This window comes from Taudactylus pleione, unplaced genomic scaffold (genome assembly GCF_031769625.1).
Source record: "Taudactylus pleione unplaced genomic scaffold, aTauple2 ptg000612l, whole genome shotgun sequence".
NCBI classification, from domain to species: domain Eukaryota; kingdom Metazoa; phylum Chordata; class Amphibia; order Anura; family Myobatrachidae; genus Taudactylus; species Taudactylus pleione.
Window position 1 is genome coordinate 4,688,497 of NW_028285014.1, and position 20,495 is coordinate 4,708,991.

A 20,495-nucleotide genomic window follows, 5' to 3' on the forward strand; every position below is an offset into this window, starting at 1 on the left:
TAGTCTACTAAAGATGGCAGCAGTTGGGTAGTCTGGCGGTAATATCCAGTCCAGTCACCAATGGGTGGCACCTTAAATTGCCTTACAAGGGAAGGAGTTTTTATATGCCCGATGGGGTACACCTCACGGGCGCAGGTCTAGAGTGTTCTATTTGAAACTTTGCAGTCTTCTCTGAAGTGCGATTAATTCTTGATGGGTGGTTGCACTCGGCTCTTTGAGACGATCTTTGGCACGAAGCAGTGCTCCTAGGCAGCCTATTATAGTTTAAGAGTGCCCTGGTAGTATTTGCCTTTTGATAGCAGCAAGTTTGTCATTCTCCTTAGGGGGGACCGGGCCATCATCTTAGCGAGGGGTCATGGCTGTGCCAATTAAGGGAGAATTGTTCTGCCTCAGGCCAGTTGGTGCCGGTCGGGGATCCGCCTCTTCTTATTTAGTCAAATATATTTGTCGAGCTGTGGCCTTGGAGCACTGCTTTTTTACTGCTACCATCTCTTTAATTACAATTTGATCAATAAATTTCGGCTGTGTTTTAATTCCACATAGGTGTCCGTGTGGTTACTTCTAGTTAGTAGTTAAGTGAGTTAATTAGCATAATGTAAGATTCAAACAATGGGTGACTTAATAAATCCGAATACTTGAATAAGTTTGAGGAAAGATAAGCACCCTGTTAGTGATGGAATATTGCTAGTTCACCAGGGGTTACAGGAGAGGAGGGGGCGTAGCCAGGATTGTGTCTATCAAAAATAATAGCCTATGGCAGTAATAAAGGGCAGGGCCCCTACTATTCATTATAAATAGTCTGGAAGAGAAGCCAACTTCCTCTTTTCCAATTCTGGAACCCCACGCACCCGAATAAGCTGTTTTGTATGCTTTCTTATTTCATTTTGTTGAACTGTGCAATTTTCATGTTTTCCTTGAAACAGGTGGAGGTGCAGCCTGGCGGGAAGCAGTGCTCCTAGGCGGCCTATTATAGCGTAAGAGTGCCTGGGTAGCATTTGCCTTTTGATAGTGGCAAGTTGGTCATTCTCCTTAGGGGGCGACCTGACCTTCATCTTAGGGAGGGGTCAGGGCTGTGCCAGAATGGTTCTGCATCAGACCAGTTTGCGCTGGGCGAGGATCCACCTCTTCTTATTTAGTAAATATATTTGTTGGGCTGTGGCCTTGGAGCACTGCTTTTTTACTGCCACCATCTTTCTAATTACAATTTGATCAATACATTTTGGCTGTGTCTTCTTTTAATTCCACAGAGGTGTCCGTGTGGTTATTTCTAGTTAGTAGTTAAGTGAGTTAATTAGCATAATGTAAGATTCAAACAATGGGTGACTTATTACTACAGCCAGACTGCCCCACATGCTTTTGGGAGCATTTAAAGGCATCACAGTCAATTTGCAGCCAAAAGAATGGTGTTTGGAAGCTCAAATCGACTGTCTCTCCTTATTCTATTCACTTAGGGATTTGAAGTTCCATTTTGAGTTCGATTTACATCATACTTACCGATATCCTGGCTGCCCCTCCCGGGAGGGAGCAGCCAGGTTGACTTAGCAGGGGGGGCGGGGGCGTGGCCAGGACATTACACTCTGTTTAAGGTGGGCCTATGGGCGGATCCACATACTCGTGCCATTTTGGCCCCGCCCCCGCTATACAATGCCGATAGTTCCGGTATTGTGGAGCATTGCGTCATCAGCACCATCGCTGCGGGTGTTTGGGGATGCATGCGGGGAGGACTGGAGGGGCCAGGAGGCTTGCCTACATTTCTGGAGGGCTGGGAGCGGCACACGATTTTCGGGAGGCTCCCGAAAATCATGTATGATTTACATTTGATTTGCAAATCAAATGTTAGTAAATGAAGGGATCCTATATTTGACTATGGGAAAACATTGATGTTTTATCTTTATTCGATTTTAAGTGAAATTACGTTTTCTGTTCAATTTGACATTCGATTTTGGCTTTAGTAAATCTCCAATATCAAAATCGAATGGAAATCTAACCAAAGTCGAATGGCAAATCGAACAGAATCCAAATCGATCTTTAGTACAGAATGGCAAATCGATCTTTAGTACATATACCCCCAGAAGTGTATTGTGGAGCCATGGCGCCCAGAGCAAGTGCATACCACAGCGCCCACTACCCCTGAAGTGTACATGACAAGGATGGTCAGCAAATTGGGGAAATCTACAATTGAGTCTTTATTTGACTTACAATATAATATAAAATGATACAGGATAGATAAAATTTAAATGCTATGTTGCCAGTATCTAAAATTGAAGAGTATATATCATTAATGCAAAATACCAGTGTCCCAGTAACAAGGTTGTATTAGTTTATATATAGCATATAAGGGGACACACTGTGGGCCTGATTCAGACTCGCTCGCAAGCGCTATGCGCTCGCGAGCGGGTCGATGTTTGGCCACTGCACATGCGCACGTCGGAGACCATCGTGACCATCATCTGGTCGCTCACAATGGCTGGGGGTGGTCACCCACTGCTATGCGAGCGGCCAGAAGGCCGCACAAAAAAATAAAAAAACGCCCTGATTCAGAGCAAGCGCTCTGTCAGAGCGTCCGGCTCTGAATCAGGCCCTATATGCATATAAATAACAGGGCATACATTATTATTATCATTACAAACTACTTTTTCTTGTTTTGACTTTCTACTCCCTTCCTTTCCTTCCCTTTCATATATATTTAATTCCCCTAATCTAAGACAATTAGCTGAGAATACCTTCTCCTCGCAGTCAGCAATCACAGTTGCAGCATACAGGGCTCCTGTGTAGCACAGATGCCATGCTGGACGAATGTGAATGACTGATGTATCAAGTCTTTGAAGAGTGATAAAGTAACAACCAATGTACTTCTGTAAACCCCCCACAACTGGTTATACTTACCGTAGGAGTGGGATCCCTGGGTTCTTTCTTTCTTTTACAGAGAGGTAAAGAGGTAAGCAGACCGAACTTTGGATGATTATACGGAATGATTTATTACAATAAAGAAATCATATAATGTCAATTTACACTTTTGAAATGACAATTACAAGTTCAATTACCATCACATTGCAAGAACAAAGCAACGAACAATTTTTATTATTCTGGAACACAGCCTCCTTTTCATCTACCAATATTCCTCTCCTCCTGCTAATTCCAAAAGGTTAATGCATGCAATACTTTTAAACAACAGTTTATATTAAACGCCTATAATCACTATCATCAGCGTATTTATCAAACAGTAGTAAGCAAAAAATAATAGTCTTTAATTAAATATCCTGCATACTAACTTTTAGCTAAGATTTTCTGGCCAGAAAGCTATTAGTTCATGAATAAAACTAGCGCTCAGTTCCTGTTGATGTACACTGCGTTGCCCAGGTTAATAGTTGATCCCACTGACTTAAACTGTCCTTGGTAGTGTTTCTGCACTGAGGCCCTGATTCAGAGCCGGTCGCTCTGAATCAGGGCCGGTCTTTTTTTTTTTAGAACGGCCTCCTGGCCGCTCGCATAGCTGTGGGTGACCACCACCGGCCCGCCCACCAAAGGGGGCATGCTGTCTCTCAACATCGACAACACGCCCCCTTTGATGCGAGACCCGGAGCGACAGATTGCCCGTCGCTATCCGGGTCTCGCGCATGCGCACGACGGAGCCAGCTCAGCACTTGTTGTGAGCGCTCAGCAGTTGTGACCGGGTCTGAATCAGGCCCTGAGTTTTACTGCATAAACTGACTTATTCCTATTGCAATCGTTTCCACTGAAAGTCCTGACAGTCTCAGTTACTATGTTGCTATCACAACAGAGTGGTGAAAGCAATCCTATAGCTACTTATGTTGCAACTTTGTTACTACTAACCAAGCTGACTTGAACAACTTGTCTGCAGTCAGTGTTTGCTACAAATGTAACCACCGCTAAGGAGTTTGCTGGAGCCTGACAAAATATTCCGATTTTACTCCTCTACTACAATTATGTCCTGCAGTTTCTATGCTCACTCTCCTCTCAAGCAATTTATTATGGCAAGTCCGAGACACAGTGAGTCTGTATGCTGTTAATATTTTGTTAGGTGGCTGTCGCTTTGCAAGCGGGAACGGCTCCCTGTACTATTTGAAAGAAGAGATCACTAGTGTATGGCGGTTCTGGAGGGGCTGCCGAGTCTAGCTAACTGTTGATAGCTGTTGGCGGGCAACTGCAGTGGGGTTGTGTGTGGCGAAATCTCTTACCACTCGGAACACTCTCGATCCTCCGTGTGTCCTCTCTCTGCAGAGCCAGTCCCTGCCACAAGCCATCTTGGATTAGCCTCGCCTCTGCCTTAGTGTTGGGCTCCAAGACTCCGCCTTAGCCACGCCTCCAGACGGGGCTTCCGCTTCCTGCTGCCTGTCTCCTCCAGCCACCGTGATGTCTCCGGACTGATGGTGAAGTCCCTCCTTGTCTCCCGGATTGTCCGCTATCAGCTCTTGACCGCTTCAGGTACCAGCAGCTCAACGGGGACTGACTTTGCCACCGTTACCTCAGGGACAAACTGCGCAACAGTCACACGTACTGAGTCTCTTATATCATCAGGCTCTATCCCTCGCGCTGGCTTCTTGTGCTCCCCATTGACTAACAATGGCATTTCTCCCTTATTTAGAGCTCCATGGAAAAGTCCTGCTCTCGTGTCTCCGAGTATCACAGGGCCATTCTGTCTAGACTGTACCATAATTTCCCTTTTACGGGAGCAGTTCATACAGCCATTTATCAGCAAATTACCCTATACAGTATAACAACACTTTTTTTGTGGAATCACCTAACCCTGGGGTACCACACTTCTGTCATTTTTCAAATACAGCCTGTAAAATGATAGTTAGGAGCTGATTGGTTGGTACTTTATATCTCTCTGCATGTGATCTGATGCTGCGTAGATGACCCAGGCCACTCAGGTCAGATCCAGCCCAGGAGCACATTTCCCGGCTTAATTGTCTCTATGGAATTGGCCTGATTCTGAATCGAACTCTATGTCAAAGTTGACTGTAGTTGTGCAATTTTTTTTTTTACTACGCATGCGTCTAAATCGCACCGCGCATACATCCCCATTATGTTCCTACATGGTTGCAATTTCAGATGCATGCACTGAGAAATGTGTTGAAAGTGTATTGGGTGTGACTGGGAGGTGGCTATTCAGACACAGGGTGGGATGTAGTAAAGGAAAAATGCAGTAAAAACCCCATTTTCAGGGTTTTTACCGCATTTCATGTGTACTAAGCTCCGGCCGCACTATTATTGGTGTGGAGGGTAACACCAGAAAAACCTGGCGTTACCCTATAGAAGCCTATGGGCATCTTACCACATCCTGCACCCGATGCTTCACCATCGCCTCACTGCCCCGTAGACGCCCAGCACTGGCCCCCACTCACCTTAGTCTCCTGGTCGCCGGCCCATGCTCCTCCTGGATCCTCCGCCTCCTTCTCCTCCTAATACTCTTCCAGGTGCAGGGAGGAGGAGCCTGGGACTTCCTGCACAGGTCACCAGTAGGTAGTTCCCGGGGCTGGGAGGGTCGGAGACCCATGGAGACGCCCTCACCTGACGTCGGCTGCTTTGCAAAGGGCAGCTTTTATGGCAAGAGCTGTCCTTTGTGATACTAATCGCATATGGTAGTACATATGCGATTAGTAAGGTCAGAGCTGGCCCTAGCCAAATTAGTGCCCTAGGCAAGATTTTGGGTTGTGAGATTCTGAAAGGGGGTGTGGCCTCATGGAAGCGGCTCTCACCTAGCACAGCACCCCTCTATCTCAGCACAGCACAGTGTCACTACCCACCCTCACCCACCACCCCTATCCCAGCAGAGCATCTCTCTCCCAGCAGTGAGCATCACAGCACCCAAGCCCTCTCCCAGTTGCAAACTTACTTTACTTGAGCGCAGCCTGCAGAGCCGTCCAACTCAAGGTACAACAAGCCGCGGGCGGCAGATCCACTTTTCCAGTCTCAGGCTGGCAGGTCGCAGCTATATGTGATGATTGCTGGAGGCGGAGCCCAGAGCCATGAGGTGTGACTCGCTACTCCGAGCTCCGGAAAGGCCCATGGTGCATCAGCCCTCCCTCCACCATTTACTTATAGTCTTGAAAGAGCCTATGGCCATGTGCAGAAGTTCATTCTGATTGTGTGATGCCGCAGAGCCGAGCCGGCTCTTACCACTAGCCACTGTCAAGGTGACCCGCCTCTTACCGCTGGCTGTTCCACTGCTGCCTGCTCACTGTTTGCTGCTGCCAGGCCCGATCGGAGCTCACCTGACATTAGCAGCTGCCAGAGTCTCTGCCCAGCCGGCACAGGTGCCCCAGCCGTGCATGCACCAAACTTCCACCGATCCTAGGTGTGCTTGGATGCCCCTAGGCATTCCAAATGCCTTAGGCATTTGCTTAGTTTCTCTATGCCTAGGGCCGGCTCTGAGTAAGGTTTCGGTGACTGGCGGAATGTACACTGCAACCTTAGTACATCCCACCCACAAGGAGGTGGCCCGTCTTATGGGTGTGTAATGGGTGTGTCTCGGGCGTGTCATTGATGTGTTCTCGTACACTGACACTCTCACATTGGAGACCATACTCTGACAGGCACTCTGCACTTAGCATGGGGCTGGTGCAAGTTCCGATTTTGTAACCAATTTTGTGACATCTAAAGATGCACCAAGCACGGTATAATAGATAAAGGAGAGTGTTTACTAAAGTGCTATAATTGATTAGTGACTGTTGAGAGTACAGTAGTAATAGGGTAACCAAATTATGCTTTGATTTACAGTATTTTAAAACAAATATGGGAGTTCTGTTGGGCTGGGTACGGGATCCCGGCAGTCAGGATGCTGGTGGTCACAATACCGACAGCAGCATCCTGACAGAATCCCGACCCAACTATGTAAGTATACTTTGTATTTTTATTTTACATATTTGTAATTTTTATGATATTCCAGTTGTTGTTGTTTCTTTTACATATAATGTATTGGATACTGTATGAACCATGTATCATTTTTATTTGTTTCATCCTGAATAAAAATAAGTTAAAAAAAAGTATACTAAGACTAACCCCTAATCCTCCCTCCCAGCAGCCTAACCCTATCCCTCTCCCTAGAGCCTAACCCTCCCTCCCAGCAGCCTAACCCTATCCCTCCCAGCAGTCTAACCCTATATCTCCCAGCAGCCTAACCCTAACCCTTCCCCTAGTGCCTAACCGTATCCTTCCCCCTAGTGCCTAACCCTTCCCCTAGTGCCTAACCCTATTCCTATCCCTCCCCCTAGTGCCTAACCCTATCCCTCCCCCTAGAGCCTAACCCTAACTCTTCCCCTAGCGCCTAACCCTATCCCTCTCCCTAGAGCCTAACCCTTCCCCTAGAACCTAACCCTATTCCTCTGTCACGGCCAGGGTATTTCAGTATGGCCCTAGGCGGGTGTTACCTGTGAGGTCGTTGTGGCGCGGGCTGTCTGGTGGCGGAGCTGATGTCTGGCGGGGGGCTTTGACTGCGCGCGTTGTTGTGCGGCCCTGTTGTCACTCTGCGCTGGTGAGGCCTGGCGGCGCCTCCGTTCCGTTTGGCATGGGCGCCGCAATCTTGCCTTCTGGCCATGTGATGCGGCTGGCCAATCCTGGTGAGTCACATGTTCCCTCCGGCCAGTAACAGCACGGCATGGGGTATTTAGGAAGGGTCAGTGCCTTCCTTCTTTGCCAGTGCAACGTGTATCTCAGCCTAGCTGAGAGGGAGTTCTCTGTGCTTTCCTGTTCCTGTGAATTCGCTGTCTGCCAGTCTGCCTGTCAGCTCCTAGCTCCCACTGGACTACCCCGCTTCCTCCACCACCCTTGTCCATACCTGAGTGCCTGAGCCTGCTGACATCCTGCGCTTCAGTTCACTACCTGCAAACCTGGCTTGTTTATTTTCAGTTCACTACCTGCAAACCTGGCTTGATTATTTTCAGTTTCACTACCTGCACACCTGGACAGCTCTAATTGTTTCTACTTGGACATTAACCCTTTTGCTCCCACCACAGAACTCTTGTGCACATTTATATATTCCTGGACTTTTATTTACTGCTACATTATATGTCTACTCAAGCACTTATTAAAAATCCTAGTTTTATTTTCAAATCTGCTTCTGTGATCGCTCCTGCTACCACCCCGGGTCCACAAACAATCCAGAACATAACAGTTTGCACTGGCCAAATGGAGCCGGCCACGGATCAGGAGTCAGGAGTGGATTTGTTCCGGTGCATTTCTGGTCATTTAGAAAATCTGGAAAACATGCAGCATCAGATGGCTCAATTTCTGCAAGAGATGTCCAAGCGACAGGATAGTTTGCAAACTTCCTTTTCTACCCCTGAAGTACCAGCATCTACATCCGCATCAGCGTCTGGGAATACAGGAGGCAGATCATCTCCCCGCTTACATCTTCCTTTACCAAGTAAATTTGACGGCAATCCTAAACTCTGCCGAGGATTCCTAAATCAGTGTGACATACATTTTACCCTGCAGCCTGACAACTTTCTAACTGCAAGAATTAAAGTGGCTTATATAGTCTCTCTGTTATCCGGCCAGGCCTTGGAATGGGCTTCCCCACTCTGGGAGCGCTCAGATCCGCTGCTGGATAATTACGCAGGCTTTGTGTCATCCTTCAGGAGGATTTTCGATGAACCTGGGCGTACTGTATCAGCATCATCAAACATCATGACACTGAGACAAGGGGTCCGTCCTGTCAGTCAATATGCCGTGCAATTTCAAATTTTAGCATCAGAGCTCAAATGGAATGAGGAAGCCCTCACCTCGGCCTTCTGGCATGGGTTGTCAGACCGACTAAAGGATGATCTAGTCACTCGAGAGCTTCCTACTAATCTGAACAACATGATTTCGTTGTGTATCAAAGTTGACCTACGCTTCAGGGAACGTCAGGCTGAAAAAAACAGAACTGACCGGCAAAGGTAATTTACCCCCTCCATTTCTACCCGACCCATTCCTTCTCCTACTGAAGAGGAGCCTATGCAGGTGAATCATACACACCTCTCCAAAGAAGGACGTCAGAGAAGAATGCAAAAGAACCTCTGTCTGTACTGCGGAGACTCCGGTCACCTGCTGATCTCCTGCCCCCGTAAACCGGGAAATGCCAAATCCTAACTGACCCTGGAGACATCAAGTTAGGAGTTATGAACCCGTCTCCAAAAATTAAAGATTTCACGATTACCCTAGCCTTTGATCTTAAACCCAAACCTGTCTTTGCTACTGCTCTACTTGACTCGGGAGCAGCCGGAAATTTCGTAACGTCTAGTTTCATAGATAAATTTCAGATTCCTTGTTTGTCTCTCAACCATGCCATCTCTCTGACCTCTATAGACGGACGCCCTCTAACTAACGGGATAGTCACCAAAGAGACTCAACCAGTATTGGTCCGAATTGGAGCACTTCATTCTGAGTCCTTAAAATTCCTGGTGATATCAGAGGCCTCTCAAGAAGTGGTTCTTGGTCTACCCTGGTTACGTCAACATAATCCCAGGATTGATTGGAGTTCTATGTAGATTCTGTCATGGGGTATGGACTGTCAGAAATCCTGTCTTCCAAAAATTCGACCTGTGAGAAAGTCAGGTCCATTAGTTTCTTCTGCCATTCCCAAGGAATATCAGATGTTCGCCGACGTGTTCTCTGAGCAACAAGCAAATATCTTACCCCCTCATAGGGAATGGGACTGTCCAATTGAATTGATACCTGATAAGATACCACCTCGAGGTCGTACCTATCCGCTGTCCTTACCTGAGACTCAAGCCATGACCGAGTACATCCGGGACAACCTGGCAAAGGGGTTCATTCGCCCCTCTACTTCACCTGCCGGAGCTGGGTTTTCCTTCGTTGGCAAGAAGGACGGTGGTCTAAGACCATGTATCGATTATCGAGGCCTTAATGACATTACTGTAAAGAATCGATACCCTCTTCCCCTGATTACTGAGTTGTTTGATAGGGTCAAGGGCGCTGTCATTTTTTCTAAATTAGATCTGAGAGGGGCTTACAACCTCATTCGTATCCGAGCTGGCGATGAATGGAAGACCGCTTTTAATACCAGAGATGGACATTTCGAGTATTTAGTAATGCCTTTTGGATTGTGTAACGCCCCTGCTGTCTTTCAAAGTTTCGTTAATGAGATTTTCCGGGATCTGTTATATGTTTCGGTTGTTGTCTATCTGGATGACATACTGATTTTTTCACCCTCTGTCGCTAAACATCAAGAACATGTTAAAGAAGTTCTGACCCGTTTGAGAGAAAACCACCTTTACTGCAAACTGGAGAAGTGCGTTTTTGGAGTGCCCAGTGTACCTTTTCTCGGCTATGTAATATCTGGCTCCAGTTTAGAAATGGACCCCAAGAAGGTACAAGCAATTCTGGATTGGACCCGACCTCAGACACTGAAGGCCATCCAGAGATTGTTGGGCTTCGCCAATTATTATAGACGCTTCATTAAGGGATTTTCTACACTGCTGGCTCCCATTACAGCCTTGACCCGCAAAGGTGCTAATCCTGCCCAATGGTCACCTGAGGCAGAGTCTGCCTTTCATCTTCTAAAACAGGCCTTTATCTCAGCACCAGTTCTTTGACAACCAGATCTGGACAGGCCTTTTTTGTTGGAAGTGGACTCATCATCTGAAGCTGTGGGAGCAGTCTTGTCTCAACATTATGAGGACAACCGAGTCCATCCGTGTGGGTTCTTTTCTAAAAAATTCTCACCTGCCGAAAGGAACTACGCCATAGGTGAGCAAGAACTACTAGCTGTAAAGTTGGTGTTGAAGGAATGGAGATATTTGCTAGAAGGCGCCAAGTTTCCATTTACTGTATTTACGGACCATAGAAATCTCCTATTTCTCAAAAACCTCCAATGTGTGAGTCCTCGTTTGGCCCGCTGGGCAATATTCTTTTCCAGATTTCAGTTCACCCTGACCTTCCGGTCTGGAGCACTTAATCAGAAGGCTGATGCCCTATCGAGATCTCTCCTCTGTGATGATCAATCTGAAAATCAAAGCAATACCCCTGTCTTGGAATCAAGAGTTTTCGCTGCATTACAAGTTCAGCCTCCTACGGGAAAATCATTTGTGGCCCCGGAATTAAGGAAGCAGCTTCTCACTTGGGCACATTCCTCTCGCTTTGCAGGGCACTCAGGCACTCGGAAGACCTTGGAGTTCCTGAAAAGACACTATTTGTGGCCTTCTATGAAGGCAGATATAATGGAGTTCATCTCTTCCTGCTCCTCCTGTGCCCAGCATAAATCATCACGACAAGCTCCAGCTGGGGAATTGCTTCCATTACCTACTCCATCACGTCCATGGACGCATCTCTCCATGGATTTCGTCACAGACCTGCCCGTCTCTCAAGGTTTCAACACTATCTGGGTTGTAATAGACCGATTTTCTAAGATGGTCCACTATATACCCTTGAAGAAGTTACCTTCTGCCCCTGACCTGGCACAGTTGTTTGTCCAACACATATTTCGTCTACATGGCCTTCCTGCTGAAATTGTCTCTGACCGTGGTGTGCAATTTACTGCAAAATTCTGGAGGGCTTTGTGTTCTGTTCTTCAAGTGAAGTTAAACTTTCCACGGCCTACCATCCGCAAAGCAACGGCTCCACCGAGAGAGTTAATCAAGATCTAGAGACTTTCTTAAGAATTTTTATGTCATCTTCCCAGGACAATTGGGCTGCCTTGCTGCCGTGGGCTGAGTTTGCACATAATGCTTCCGACCACTCGTCAACTAACCAAACGCCATTTCAGGTTGTATATGGCCTTCATCCTCGTGTTCCCGAATTTCGAAGCCTGCCTGTTTTCGATGTTCCGGCCGTGGAGGACACGGTGCGGAATTTTGCTGCCATCTGGACTCAAGTACGGTCTGATTTGTTGAAGACATCCTCTCGCTATAAGACCCAGGCCTATAGAAAGCGTAGAATAGTTCCACGCATGCAAGTAGGAAACCAGGTCTGGTTGTCTACTCGGAACCTTCGTCTAGGAGTTCCGTCTATGAAATTTGCACCCCGCTTCATCGGTCCCTTCACCATAACAGAAGTCATTAATCCAGTGGCCTACCGTTTACAGTTACCCCCATACCTAAAAATTCCCAATTCCTTCCATGTTTCTTTATTAAAGCCCCTAGTCCTGAATAAGTTCCATAATGCTCTACCTGCTTCTCCTCGAGTCCAGACGGAGAGAGGAGTTGAGTTTGAAGTCGCCCAGATCTTGGACTCTCGTCTGCGCAGAGGTCATCTTCAGTATTTGTTGGACTGGAAAGGTTACGGTCCAGAGGAACGTTGCTGGACCGATGCTCGTGATGTCCACGCTCATCAGGAGATTCCATTTTGCCCATCCGGAGAAGCCTAGTGAGTGTCCTGAGGCCACCCCAAAAGGGGGGGGTACTGTCACGGCCAGGGTATTTCAGCATGGCCCTAGGCGGGTGTTACCTGTGAGGTCGTTGTGGCGCGGGCTGTCTGGTGGCGGAGCTGGTGTCTGGTGGGGGGCTTTGGCTGCGCGCGTTGTTGTGCGGCCCTGTTGTCACTCTGCGCTGGTGAGGCCTGGCAGCGTCTCTGTTCCGTTTGGCATGGGCGCCGCCATCTTGCCTTCTGGCCATGTGATGCGGCTGGCCAATCCTGGTGAGTCACATGTTCCCTCCGGCCAGTAACAGCACGGCATGGGGTATTTAGGAAGGGTCAGTGCCTTCCTTCTTTGCCAGTGCAACGTGTATCTCAGCCTAGCTGAGAGGGAGTTCTCTGTGCTTTCCTGTTCCTGTGAATTCGCTGTCTGCCAGTCTGCCTGTCAGCTCCTAGCTCCCACTGGACTACCCCGCTTCCTCCACCACCCTTGTCCATACCTGAGTGCCTGAGCCTGCTGACATCCTGCGCTTCAGTTCACTACCTGCAAACCTGGCTTGTTTATTTTCAGTTCACTACCTGCAAACCTGGCTTGATTATTTTCAGTTTCACTACCTGCACACATGGACAGCTCTAATTGTTTCTACTTGGACATTAACCCTTTTGCTCCCACCACAGAACTCTTGTGCACATTTATATATTCCTGGACTTTTATTTACTGCCACATTATATGTCTACTCAAGCACTTATTAAAAATCCTAGTTTTATTTTCAAATCTGCTTCTGTGATCGCTCCTGCTACCATCCCGGGTCCACAAACAACCCAGAACATAACATCCTCCTCCTAGAGCCTAACCCTAACCCTTCCCCTAGAGCCTAAACCTATTCCTCCCCCTGGAGCCTAACCCTTCCCAGAGTGCCTAACCCTTCCCCTAGTGCCTAACCCTATCCCTCCCCCTAGAGCCTTCCCCTTCCCCTAGAGCCTAACCCTATCCCTCCCCCTAGAGCCTAACCCTAACCCTTCCCCTAGAGCCTAACCGTATCCCTCCCCCTAGAGCCTAACCCTAACCCTTCTCCTAGAGCCTAACCCTATCCCTCCCCCTAGAGCCTAACCCTAACCCTTCCCCTAGAGCCTAACCCTTCCCCTAGACCCTAACCCTATCCCTCCCCCTAGTGCCTAACCATAACCCTTCCCCTATAGCCTAACCCTATCCCTCCCCCTGGTGCCTAACCCTCACCCTTCCCCTAGAACCTAACGACATCCCTCCCCCTAGAGCCTAACCCTAACCCTTCCCCTAGAGCCTAAACCTATCCACCCCCCTTGAGCCTAACCCTAACCCTTCCCCTAGAGCCTAACCCTAACCCTTCCCCTAGAGCCTAACCCTTCCCCTAGAGCCTAACCCTAACCCTTCCCCTAATGCCTAACCATATCCCTAAACCTAACTCTCTCCCTAACCCCAAAACTTACCGTCGGGATTCCAGCGCCGGTATTTTGAGAGCCACGATGTCAACTACATCCCGTTCTGGTGATCTCCAGTACCTCTGTATCAAGTGTGATACCAGAACTAAACAACCTTGCCTTATTGGTAATCAATAAATATATAATTTGTTATGCACATACAGTATGTGTGACCATTTATGGGGGAATTCCATATCACTCTGGGGTCCATTTTTTCGTCATTCAGGTTTTACCGGCAGACATCAGTTTTGTTGACCAAAGTGTTGGTGATAACTACCATACAGTAAGTTAATGCAATCTCCACAACCAACTTTATATATAACTCATCATAAAATACAGTGTACATGACTACTGTCATCTCTCTCTGGAAGTGGGATGTACTAAATGGAAAATGCAGTAAAAAAACAGTTTTCGGGGTTTTACCACATTTTCCGTATGTATCATCACCACCGGGTCACCGCTGCAGAGGGTAACGCCTTTTGCTGGCGTTACCCTATAGAAGCCTATGGGCTTCTAACGAATCGCGCTGCTATGATGGATCCAATCGGATCCCTCCCAGCATGCCCCGCAGCCGCCATGTCACTCTGTGCGTGCGCAGATGGACTCCCGGGTCATAAACCCGGAAGTTCACGGCACAGCGCACATAGTAAAGGACAGCTCTTATCGGAAGAGCTGTCCTTTGCGTTACTGATCGCATATATTAGTGCATATGCGATCAGTTGGAATGCGAAGCATGGCGGGATGTACTCAACAAGGTTAGTACATCCCACCCTGGGGGAGATGTATCATGCCTTTGAGAGAGATAAAATGGAGTAGTTGCCAACCAATCAGCTTTTGATTGTCATTTCAAAGACTGTGCTAGATAAATGACAGTGGTTGTTTTGGGAAACTACTCCACTTTTTCACTCTCCAAGGATTGATACATCTCCCCCTCTATGAGGTACAATATGCACCATCACTACAATGCAGGGGCGTAACTAAGTATTTGAAGACCCCATAGCAAAAGTTTGTAAGGGCCACATTGTACCACCCAGTGGTGAAAAATGATGGGCCCCCCTCAGCTCTGGGCCCCATAGCAGCTGCACCCCTTGCACCTATGGTAGTTACGCCCATGACCACAATGTTTTTTCAGGTTCGACCTGTGGATATAACGCGAGTAAAGATTGAGTGAATGCATTGCACACAATCTACCGTACAGTGCACACTGTTCACTTTTCTCCTTTTACAGGTTAAAGCATACAATTTTAATAGTTAATTAATCGCGATCAGTGCCGCTAAGATATTGAGCTGGCCTGGGTACTGCAGATAAGTCATGCTATGTGTATGGGGGTGTGCAAGGTTTTCTCCTGCACTAATGGGCTCGTACCCGCTCCCCCACCTTCTCAGCGCCCCTGATAGTGATTAGCACCTCAACAAATCCATATGCACCAGAACATTCTTTGTATTCATATACATATTTTGTATTCTGTATTTTCAGGAGAACTAGTTGATTATATTATATATATAATATTTTGGGCTGCATTAGTTACATGAATAGAAATAGGAAATGATAAGTAATCCTATTGCCTACTTCATTGCTGTACTTTATTACTAAATCTATATGGGAAGATACTAAATGTAGTGTCATCAGGGCATCAAATACAGCTCAGCAACTTTCCAATGGCACCCCAATAACTTTCATTTGTTTAATTATAACTTCTCCCAGAAACATCTGGGCAAATAAAAACTATGGACCTCATTCAGAGCCGCTCGCAAAATGCGAGCACTCGCTCTGAATGAGGGCGTCCGCTTCTAAGTGAAGAATCGGCCTCCTGGCCACTCGTTAGGCTGTGGGTGACCACCCACAGCTTTAGCGAGCGGCCAGGTTGTCGAAAGCCCCAGTGAGCTTTCGTCTCTATTAGAGCCGGAAGCTCACCACTGACGAGTGATGTCAGTGGGTCCACCCCCAAACGGCAGGCGTTCCGTCGTTTGTGTAGCCACACCCCTGCCCCGCCTACAAAACGGGGCGAGCTGACGTTCACCATCGATAGCCGCCCCTTTTGTAGTGAGTCCCAGAGCTAGAGAATTTCTCTAGCTCCGGGGCTTGTGCACGCGCTGTGCGGCCACTGCGCGTGCGCAGGGCCTCAACATCGACCTGCTTGCGAGCGCATAGGTGCTTGCGAGTGGGTCTGAATGGAACCCTATGTCCTGACATTTTTGCAAGCAGGGTACCTAGGTCTCCCTCACTCTGAAATACATTTTCCCCCTCCCCGTTCCTCCCTACCTCGCACACAAGCAGTGCACTCACTATGCACCTACTCTGTTATACTGATGCTGTGATCAAGGGCAGGATTAACTATTGCGCTTTTTTGCAGTAAAACCGTGGTTGCTGACTTTCTGGCTGCCCCTTCCGGGAGGGAGCAGGCGGATCGGCAGGGCAGGGGGGGGAGTGGCAGGCACAAGGGGCCATGGCTGGACAGATGACGGTCATTTGTGGATGGTCGGGGGGCGGGGCCACGTGATCGCATCATTTTGCCCCTGCTACACAATGGCGTTATTACAGGCATTGTGAAGCAGGGGGCGGGGCCAAAACTACGCGATTCAGCGTGAATCTTGTCACTTACCCCCACTGCTGGGATTTCACAGGTAATTGGGGGGGAATGTGGTGGCCGCCAGGAGGCTTGTCTGCCTTTCTGGGGGGCCAGGAGCTGCACCCGATTTTTGGGAGGCTCCCGGCCGAATCGGGAGGGTAGGCAAATATGAGTAAAGCCTCTGAAATTTTTTTTTGAGGTTTGACCACTCACCGCATATGCACCAAGCTCCAGGATTTGAAAAATTCCAGGGCTTGGATGCGATGCCCAACAGAAGCCTTTGAGCTTCTATTCCGACTCCCCCCCTGACAGGCATCCAATCGGATCCCTCCCAGCACCCCCCGCGTTGCTCGCATCTTTCTGCGTATGCGCAGAAGGACGCCAGAGGGACGCAGAAGTCCCTCTATCACAAAGGATAATTACGCCAGTATGCATGCAATGAGTGGCGGGATGCGTCCCGTCCCAGGGGTTTTGGCCATCACTGTATTGTGCATGTTCGCAACCTATCAGTGGCCCGGAGCAGATGCATTGTGTGTGATACCAGGGACATCGCTTCCTCTGCCAACTGCTTCTATGGGGCTCATGTATCTGTAACCACATTTGCAAAGCAATCTGGACACGATATTAGCACCCAAAATCGCATTGCAGGATGTGATTACACCGGCCCAATGTATTAAATAGCATAGGTAGGGACATGGTCTCCGGAAAAGAGCCCGTCCCTGCGATGTGCTCAGAGAGAAGAGACTGCAGCAGCATCCTATTCACTCCTGTGCCGGGACTCCTGCGCATGCTATGCTGCGTCTACTGACCACACATGGACGGCGGCCAGTGCTGGGGAGAGTTTTGGAGGAACCCTCTCCCGGTAGACTTTATGAAGTGTAGCCCATAGGTTACAGCAGCACAATGTCATCCTCAGATGGCATTAGCTGCGTGGGCCAAACTGCTTAGTACATACAACAGCATCGCATCCCCCATAGAAACCTAAGGGGGCTGCGGCTGCTGTCGGAAAATGGAGGCACTGTAGCAATTATTGGAGATCTCTGCTGTGGTTCCTCCGTCATACATTGAGGTGGTACTAAATATTTGCGGGTGTCCCCTGAAAACTGGTGTTTTCTGGGCATGTGCCACAAATATTTAATGATAGATAGGTCCCTATATGAGATAAGAAGTGGCTGGAGGGATAAATGCAAGAAATAACTTTCATGTGAGTGAGGTGAAATGAATAACAGGAGGGAGAGACTACATCGCCTCCTCTGTTTCTAAGTAATAACTATAACAAGTCATTGCTCTCACTGTACTAATAGCTGGCATTGCTAAATTAAGAATCAAATTTAAACATATGGCTAATGCATATGGCTTTAAACATATGGCTAATGCAAACTAATATATAGCTAATTATCTTACTTATGTATGTACAAGCATTCCCTGCCATCTGGCTAAATCTGGTATAGCCTCGTTATATTATATATAGTGCTGGTTCAGAGGATCGGCTGTAGGTTTCAGAGTGCATAAATGGTAAAGCCCTTGGCCCAGCATGCTGTATGTACAAAGACCAAAAGGTCAGGAGAGGCAGAAGTATAGCAATAATGAACGCAGCAGTTAGATTTAGGACTAGTGCAGAGTCAAAGGGGCAAGTCTGTAACAACCATTTTGCCCCTGTGGGCCCATCGCCTTCCACGCTCAAACTGTCCCACTTTCACCTACTGCAATCTAGTGTTATTCCTCCAAACCTAACACTCTCTAGGGGGTTTATTTACTAAGGTGTGGGTTTTTGGAAGTGGAATTGTTGCCCATAGCAACCAATCAGATTCTAGCTATTATCTTCTAGAAGGTGCTAGATAAATGTTAAGAAGAATCTGATTGGTTGCTATGGGCAACATCTCCACTTCTAAAAAACCTGCATTGTTGTAAATATACCCCCTAAATCTCTGTGACTCTGTATCTGGATTTTCTACAACTTTTTCGTATACACACTTAGGGGCTTATTTACAGTTGGGTGCATACGTGCTCAGTGCATACTTTACTTGCCTGCTCTGGCCAGAAAGTAGATGAGTATGGCTCAGTGCATGCCCAGGGACATAATGGACATTAACAATAAGTGTTTGTTGAGTTGGACACATATTGGGATTGATGAATCCAGCTGAAAAATAGTGGAATTTGCACCAGACCTACATCAGGCAAAATGGGTGTAGCATGAAAAGTTGACATTCAAACTGTCGACACCAGAATGTCGGCAGGCTCTGAATGTTGACAATCATAATGGCGACAGACATTAAGTCGACAAGCAATATGTTGATAATTACAAATGTCGACATGTCAACTTCAGAATGTCGACATTTGCATATTTTACCTTAAGCCTGACCCTAACTCTAATCTGAAAAATTTCACAAAAAAGTACTGTTGACATTCTGGTGTCGACATGACAACATTATAACCATGTCAGCGCTTTAACCATGTCGACCTTATGTTCATATCGACATTCTGACTTTCAACTTTCTGACTGGATCCCGTGCAAAACAATATTGTACAGGGATAGTACAGCGATGTGGGATGGCAGGGTTAGTAGTAAATGCTAAAGTTGCATTACTTTTTTCGTACACAATAAAGAAATGGAATGAAGAGAATAAATTCTTTGCAGTGTTATCAGGATGTCTTTGCAGTGTTATCAGTAATTGAAAATGCGCATTTTATATATAAAATGTATTTAAATAGCAATATTATAATAATTGCATATTGCTTTAATAGCCATTTCAGCACCTGCAAACGATACGTCTCTAGACAATTGTGGCTGTGAATGCCTCCATGTCTAATTGAGTCTCATTTATGGAAGCACACCCTTACTGTGCTAGGCCTATGCTTGCTCGCACCTTCCACCGCTGTGCCTGTCCAGAAGTTTCATCAAGTGATTCCTGTACCATTACTGATGTCGTTTGGGGCATGATGGGACCTGAGGGAATAAATTTTTCTCTTTGTTGGTAGAAATGGGACTAGTCCATCAGTAGGTCACTCAATGGGAGCGATTCAATTCAGTGCAATGCTGAATAGCCCCGGGAAGGAGTTCCCAGAGTTGTGCAATTGACCTTTGAGGGGCGGGTGCGGTGCAATGCCTGCTGCCGTACAGGTGTACGTCTGTTACTTACCTTGCGTCGCACCCTCTCACCTTCAGGCCGTGTGTTGAGCAGACGGTCCTGGAACCTCCGAATAGAACACGGACATGATGACCTAGGGGGAAGGAGACGAGGTGAGTACCGTCCTTCCTCACGTCGACCGACGCGCCCTACCGAACCGGGGGATAAATTCAGGTTTTAAGTGAAGATCATCATTGGCACTTTTGGCCTCAGATCCCGAATTTTCACCTATCGGTACTCACGCACCAGGTGAAGATCGGTCCTTGCACCGGGTTGCAAGGTTCACCGTCCGCCCAGAAGGAAGGAGAGATAGATAGTGACAAACAAACAGGGAGAGACAGTACACACAGATATTCCTCACCGTGTCCACTCTTGCTCTTCGTCCGCTCACTCGCCTACAGGTCCCTGTAAGGAGATACACAACACAGCCGTGCAGGGCCTAAACCTATGTCAAGTAACTACACATACTAAAACGGCATCACCCTCAACCTACAGTGTGTGTAGTGCGACAGATATAACAACAACTAAACTTTTGCCCTGCACGGAACACCAAACACAGACTAAATATACAAGAGCAAAACACGGTGCTGTCCCTTTAAATGTCTGCTACCTATCCAGAGCTAGCCAGCTCCTCTTCTCGGTGACTGGGGAAACCACTACCTCATGGGTGGAAGCCGTACAGCTCTCCACCACTGCTCACACCTCTCATCCGCCTCTCTGTTAGCGCTGCAGCTAATGGGCTCAGGGCCCTGGGCCTAACGCCCAGGGTCTTACCTGCGGCTCAGGCCTAGGTGCCTGCCAAACGGTGGGCTCTGGTAGTGGTCTGGGCCTAATGCCCAGACCACTTTTTATGGGGCTCAGGCCTATTTGCCTGCCTAACTGTGGGCTCGCCTAGCGGTCTAAGCCTAATGCCCAGACCACTTTATATGGTGGGTGGCTCGGGCAGTTGCCCGCCTACTTTATTATATAGTGACCTGGGCCTAGTACCCAGGCCACTTACACCTAATAATGGGGCAATACT

At 47.7% G+C, this 20,495-nt stretch overlaps 1 long non-coding RNA gene across 1 annotated transcript in view; it reads left to right on the plus strand.

Moving 5' to 3' along the window:
- The first annotated feature begins 4,323 nt into the window (after positions 1-4,323).
- LOC148480495 (uncharacterized) overlaps positions 4,324-20,495 on the plus strand; it is a 105,930-nt gene continuing 89,758 nt past the window's right edge. The window contains exon 1 of the long non-coding RNA XR_015871979.1: positions 4,324-4,446. This is a non-coding gene — a long non-coding RNA (uncharacterized LOC148480495). The remainder of the gene's footprint in view (positions 4,447-20,495) is intronic.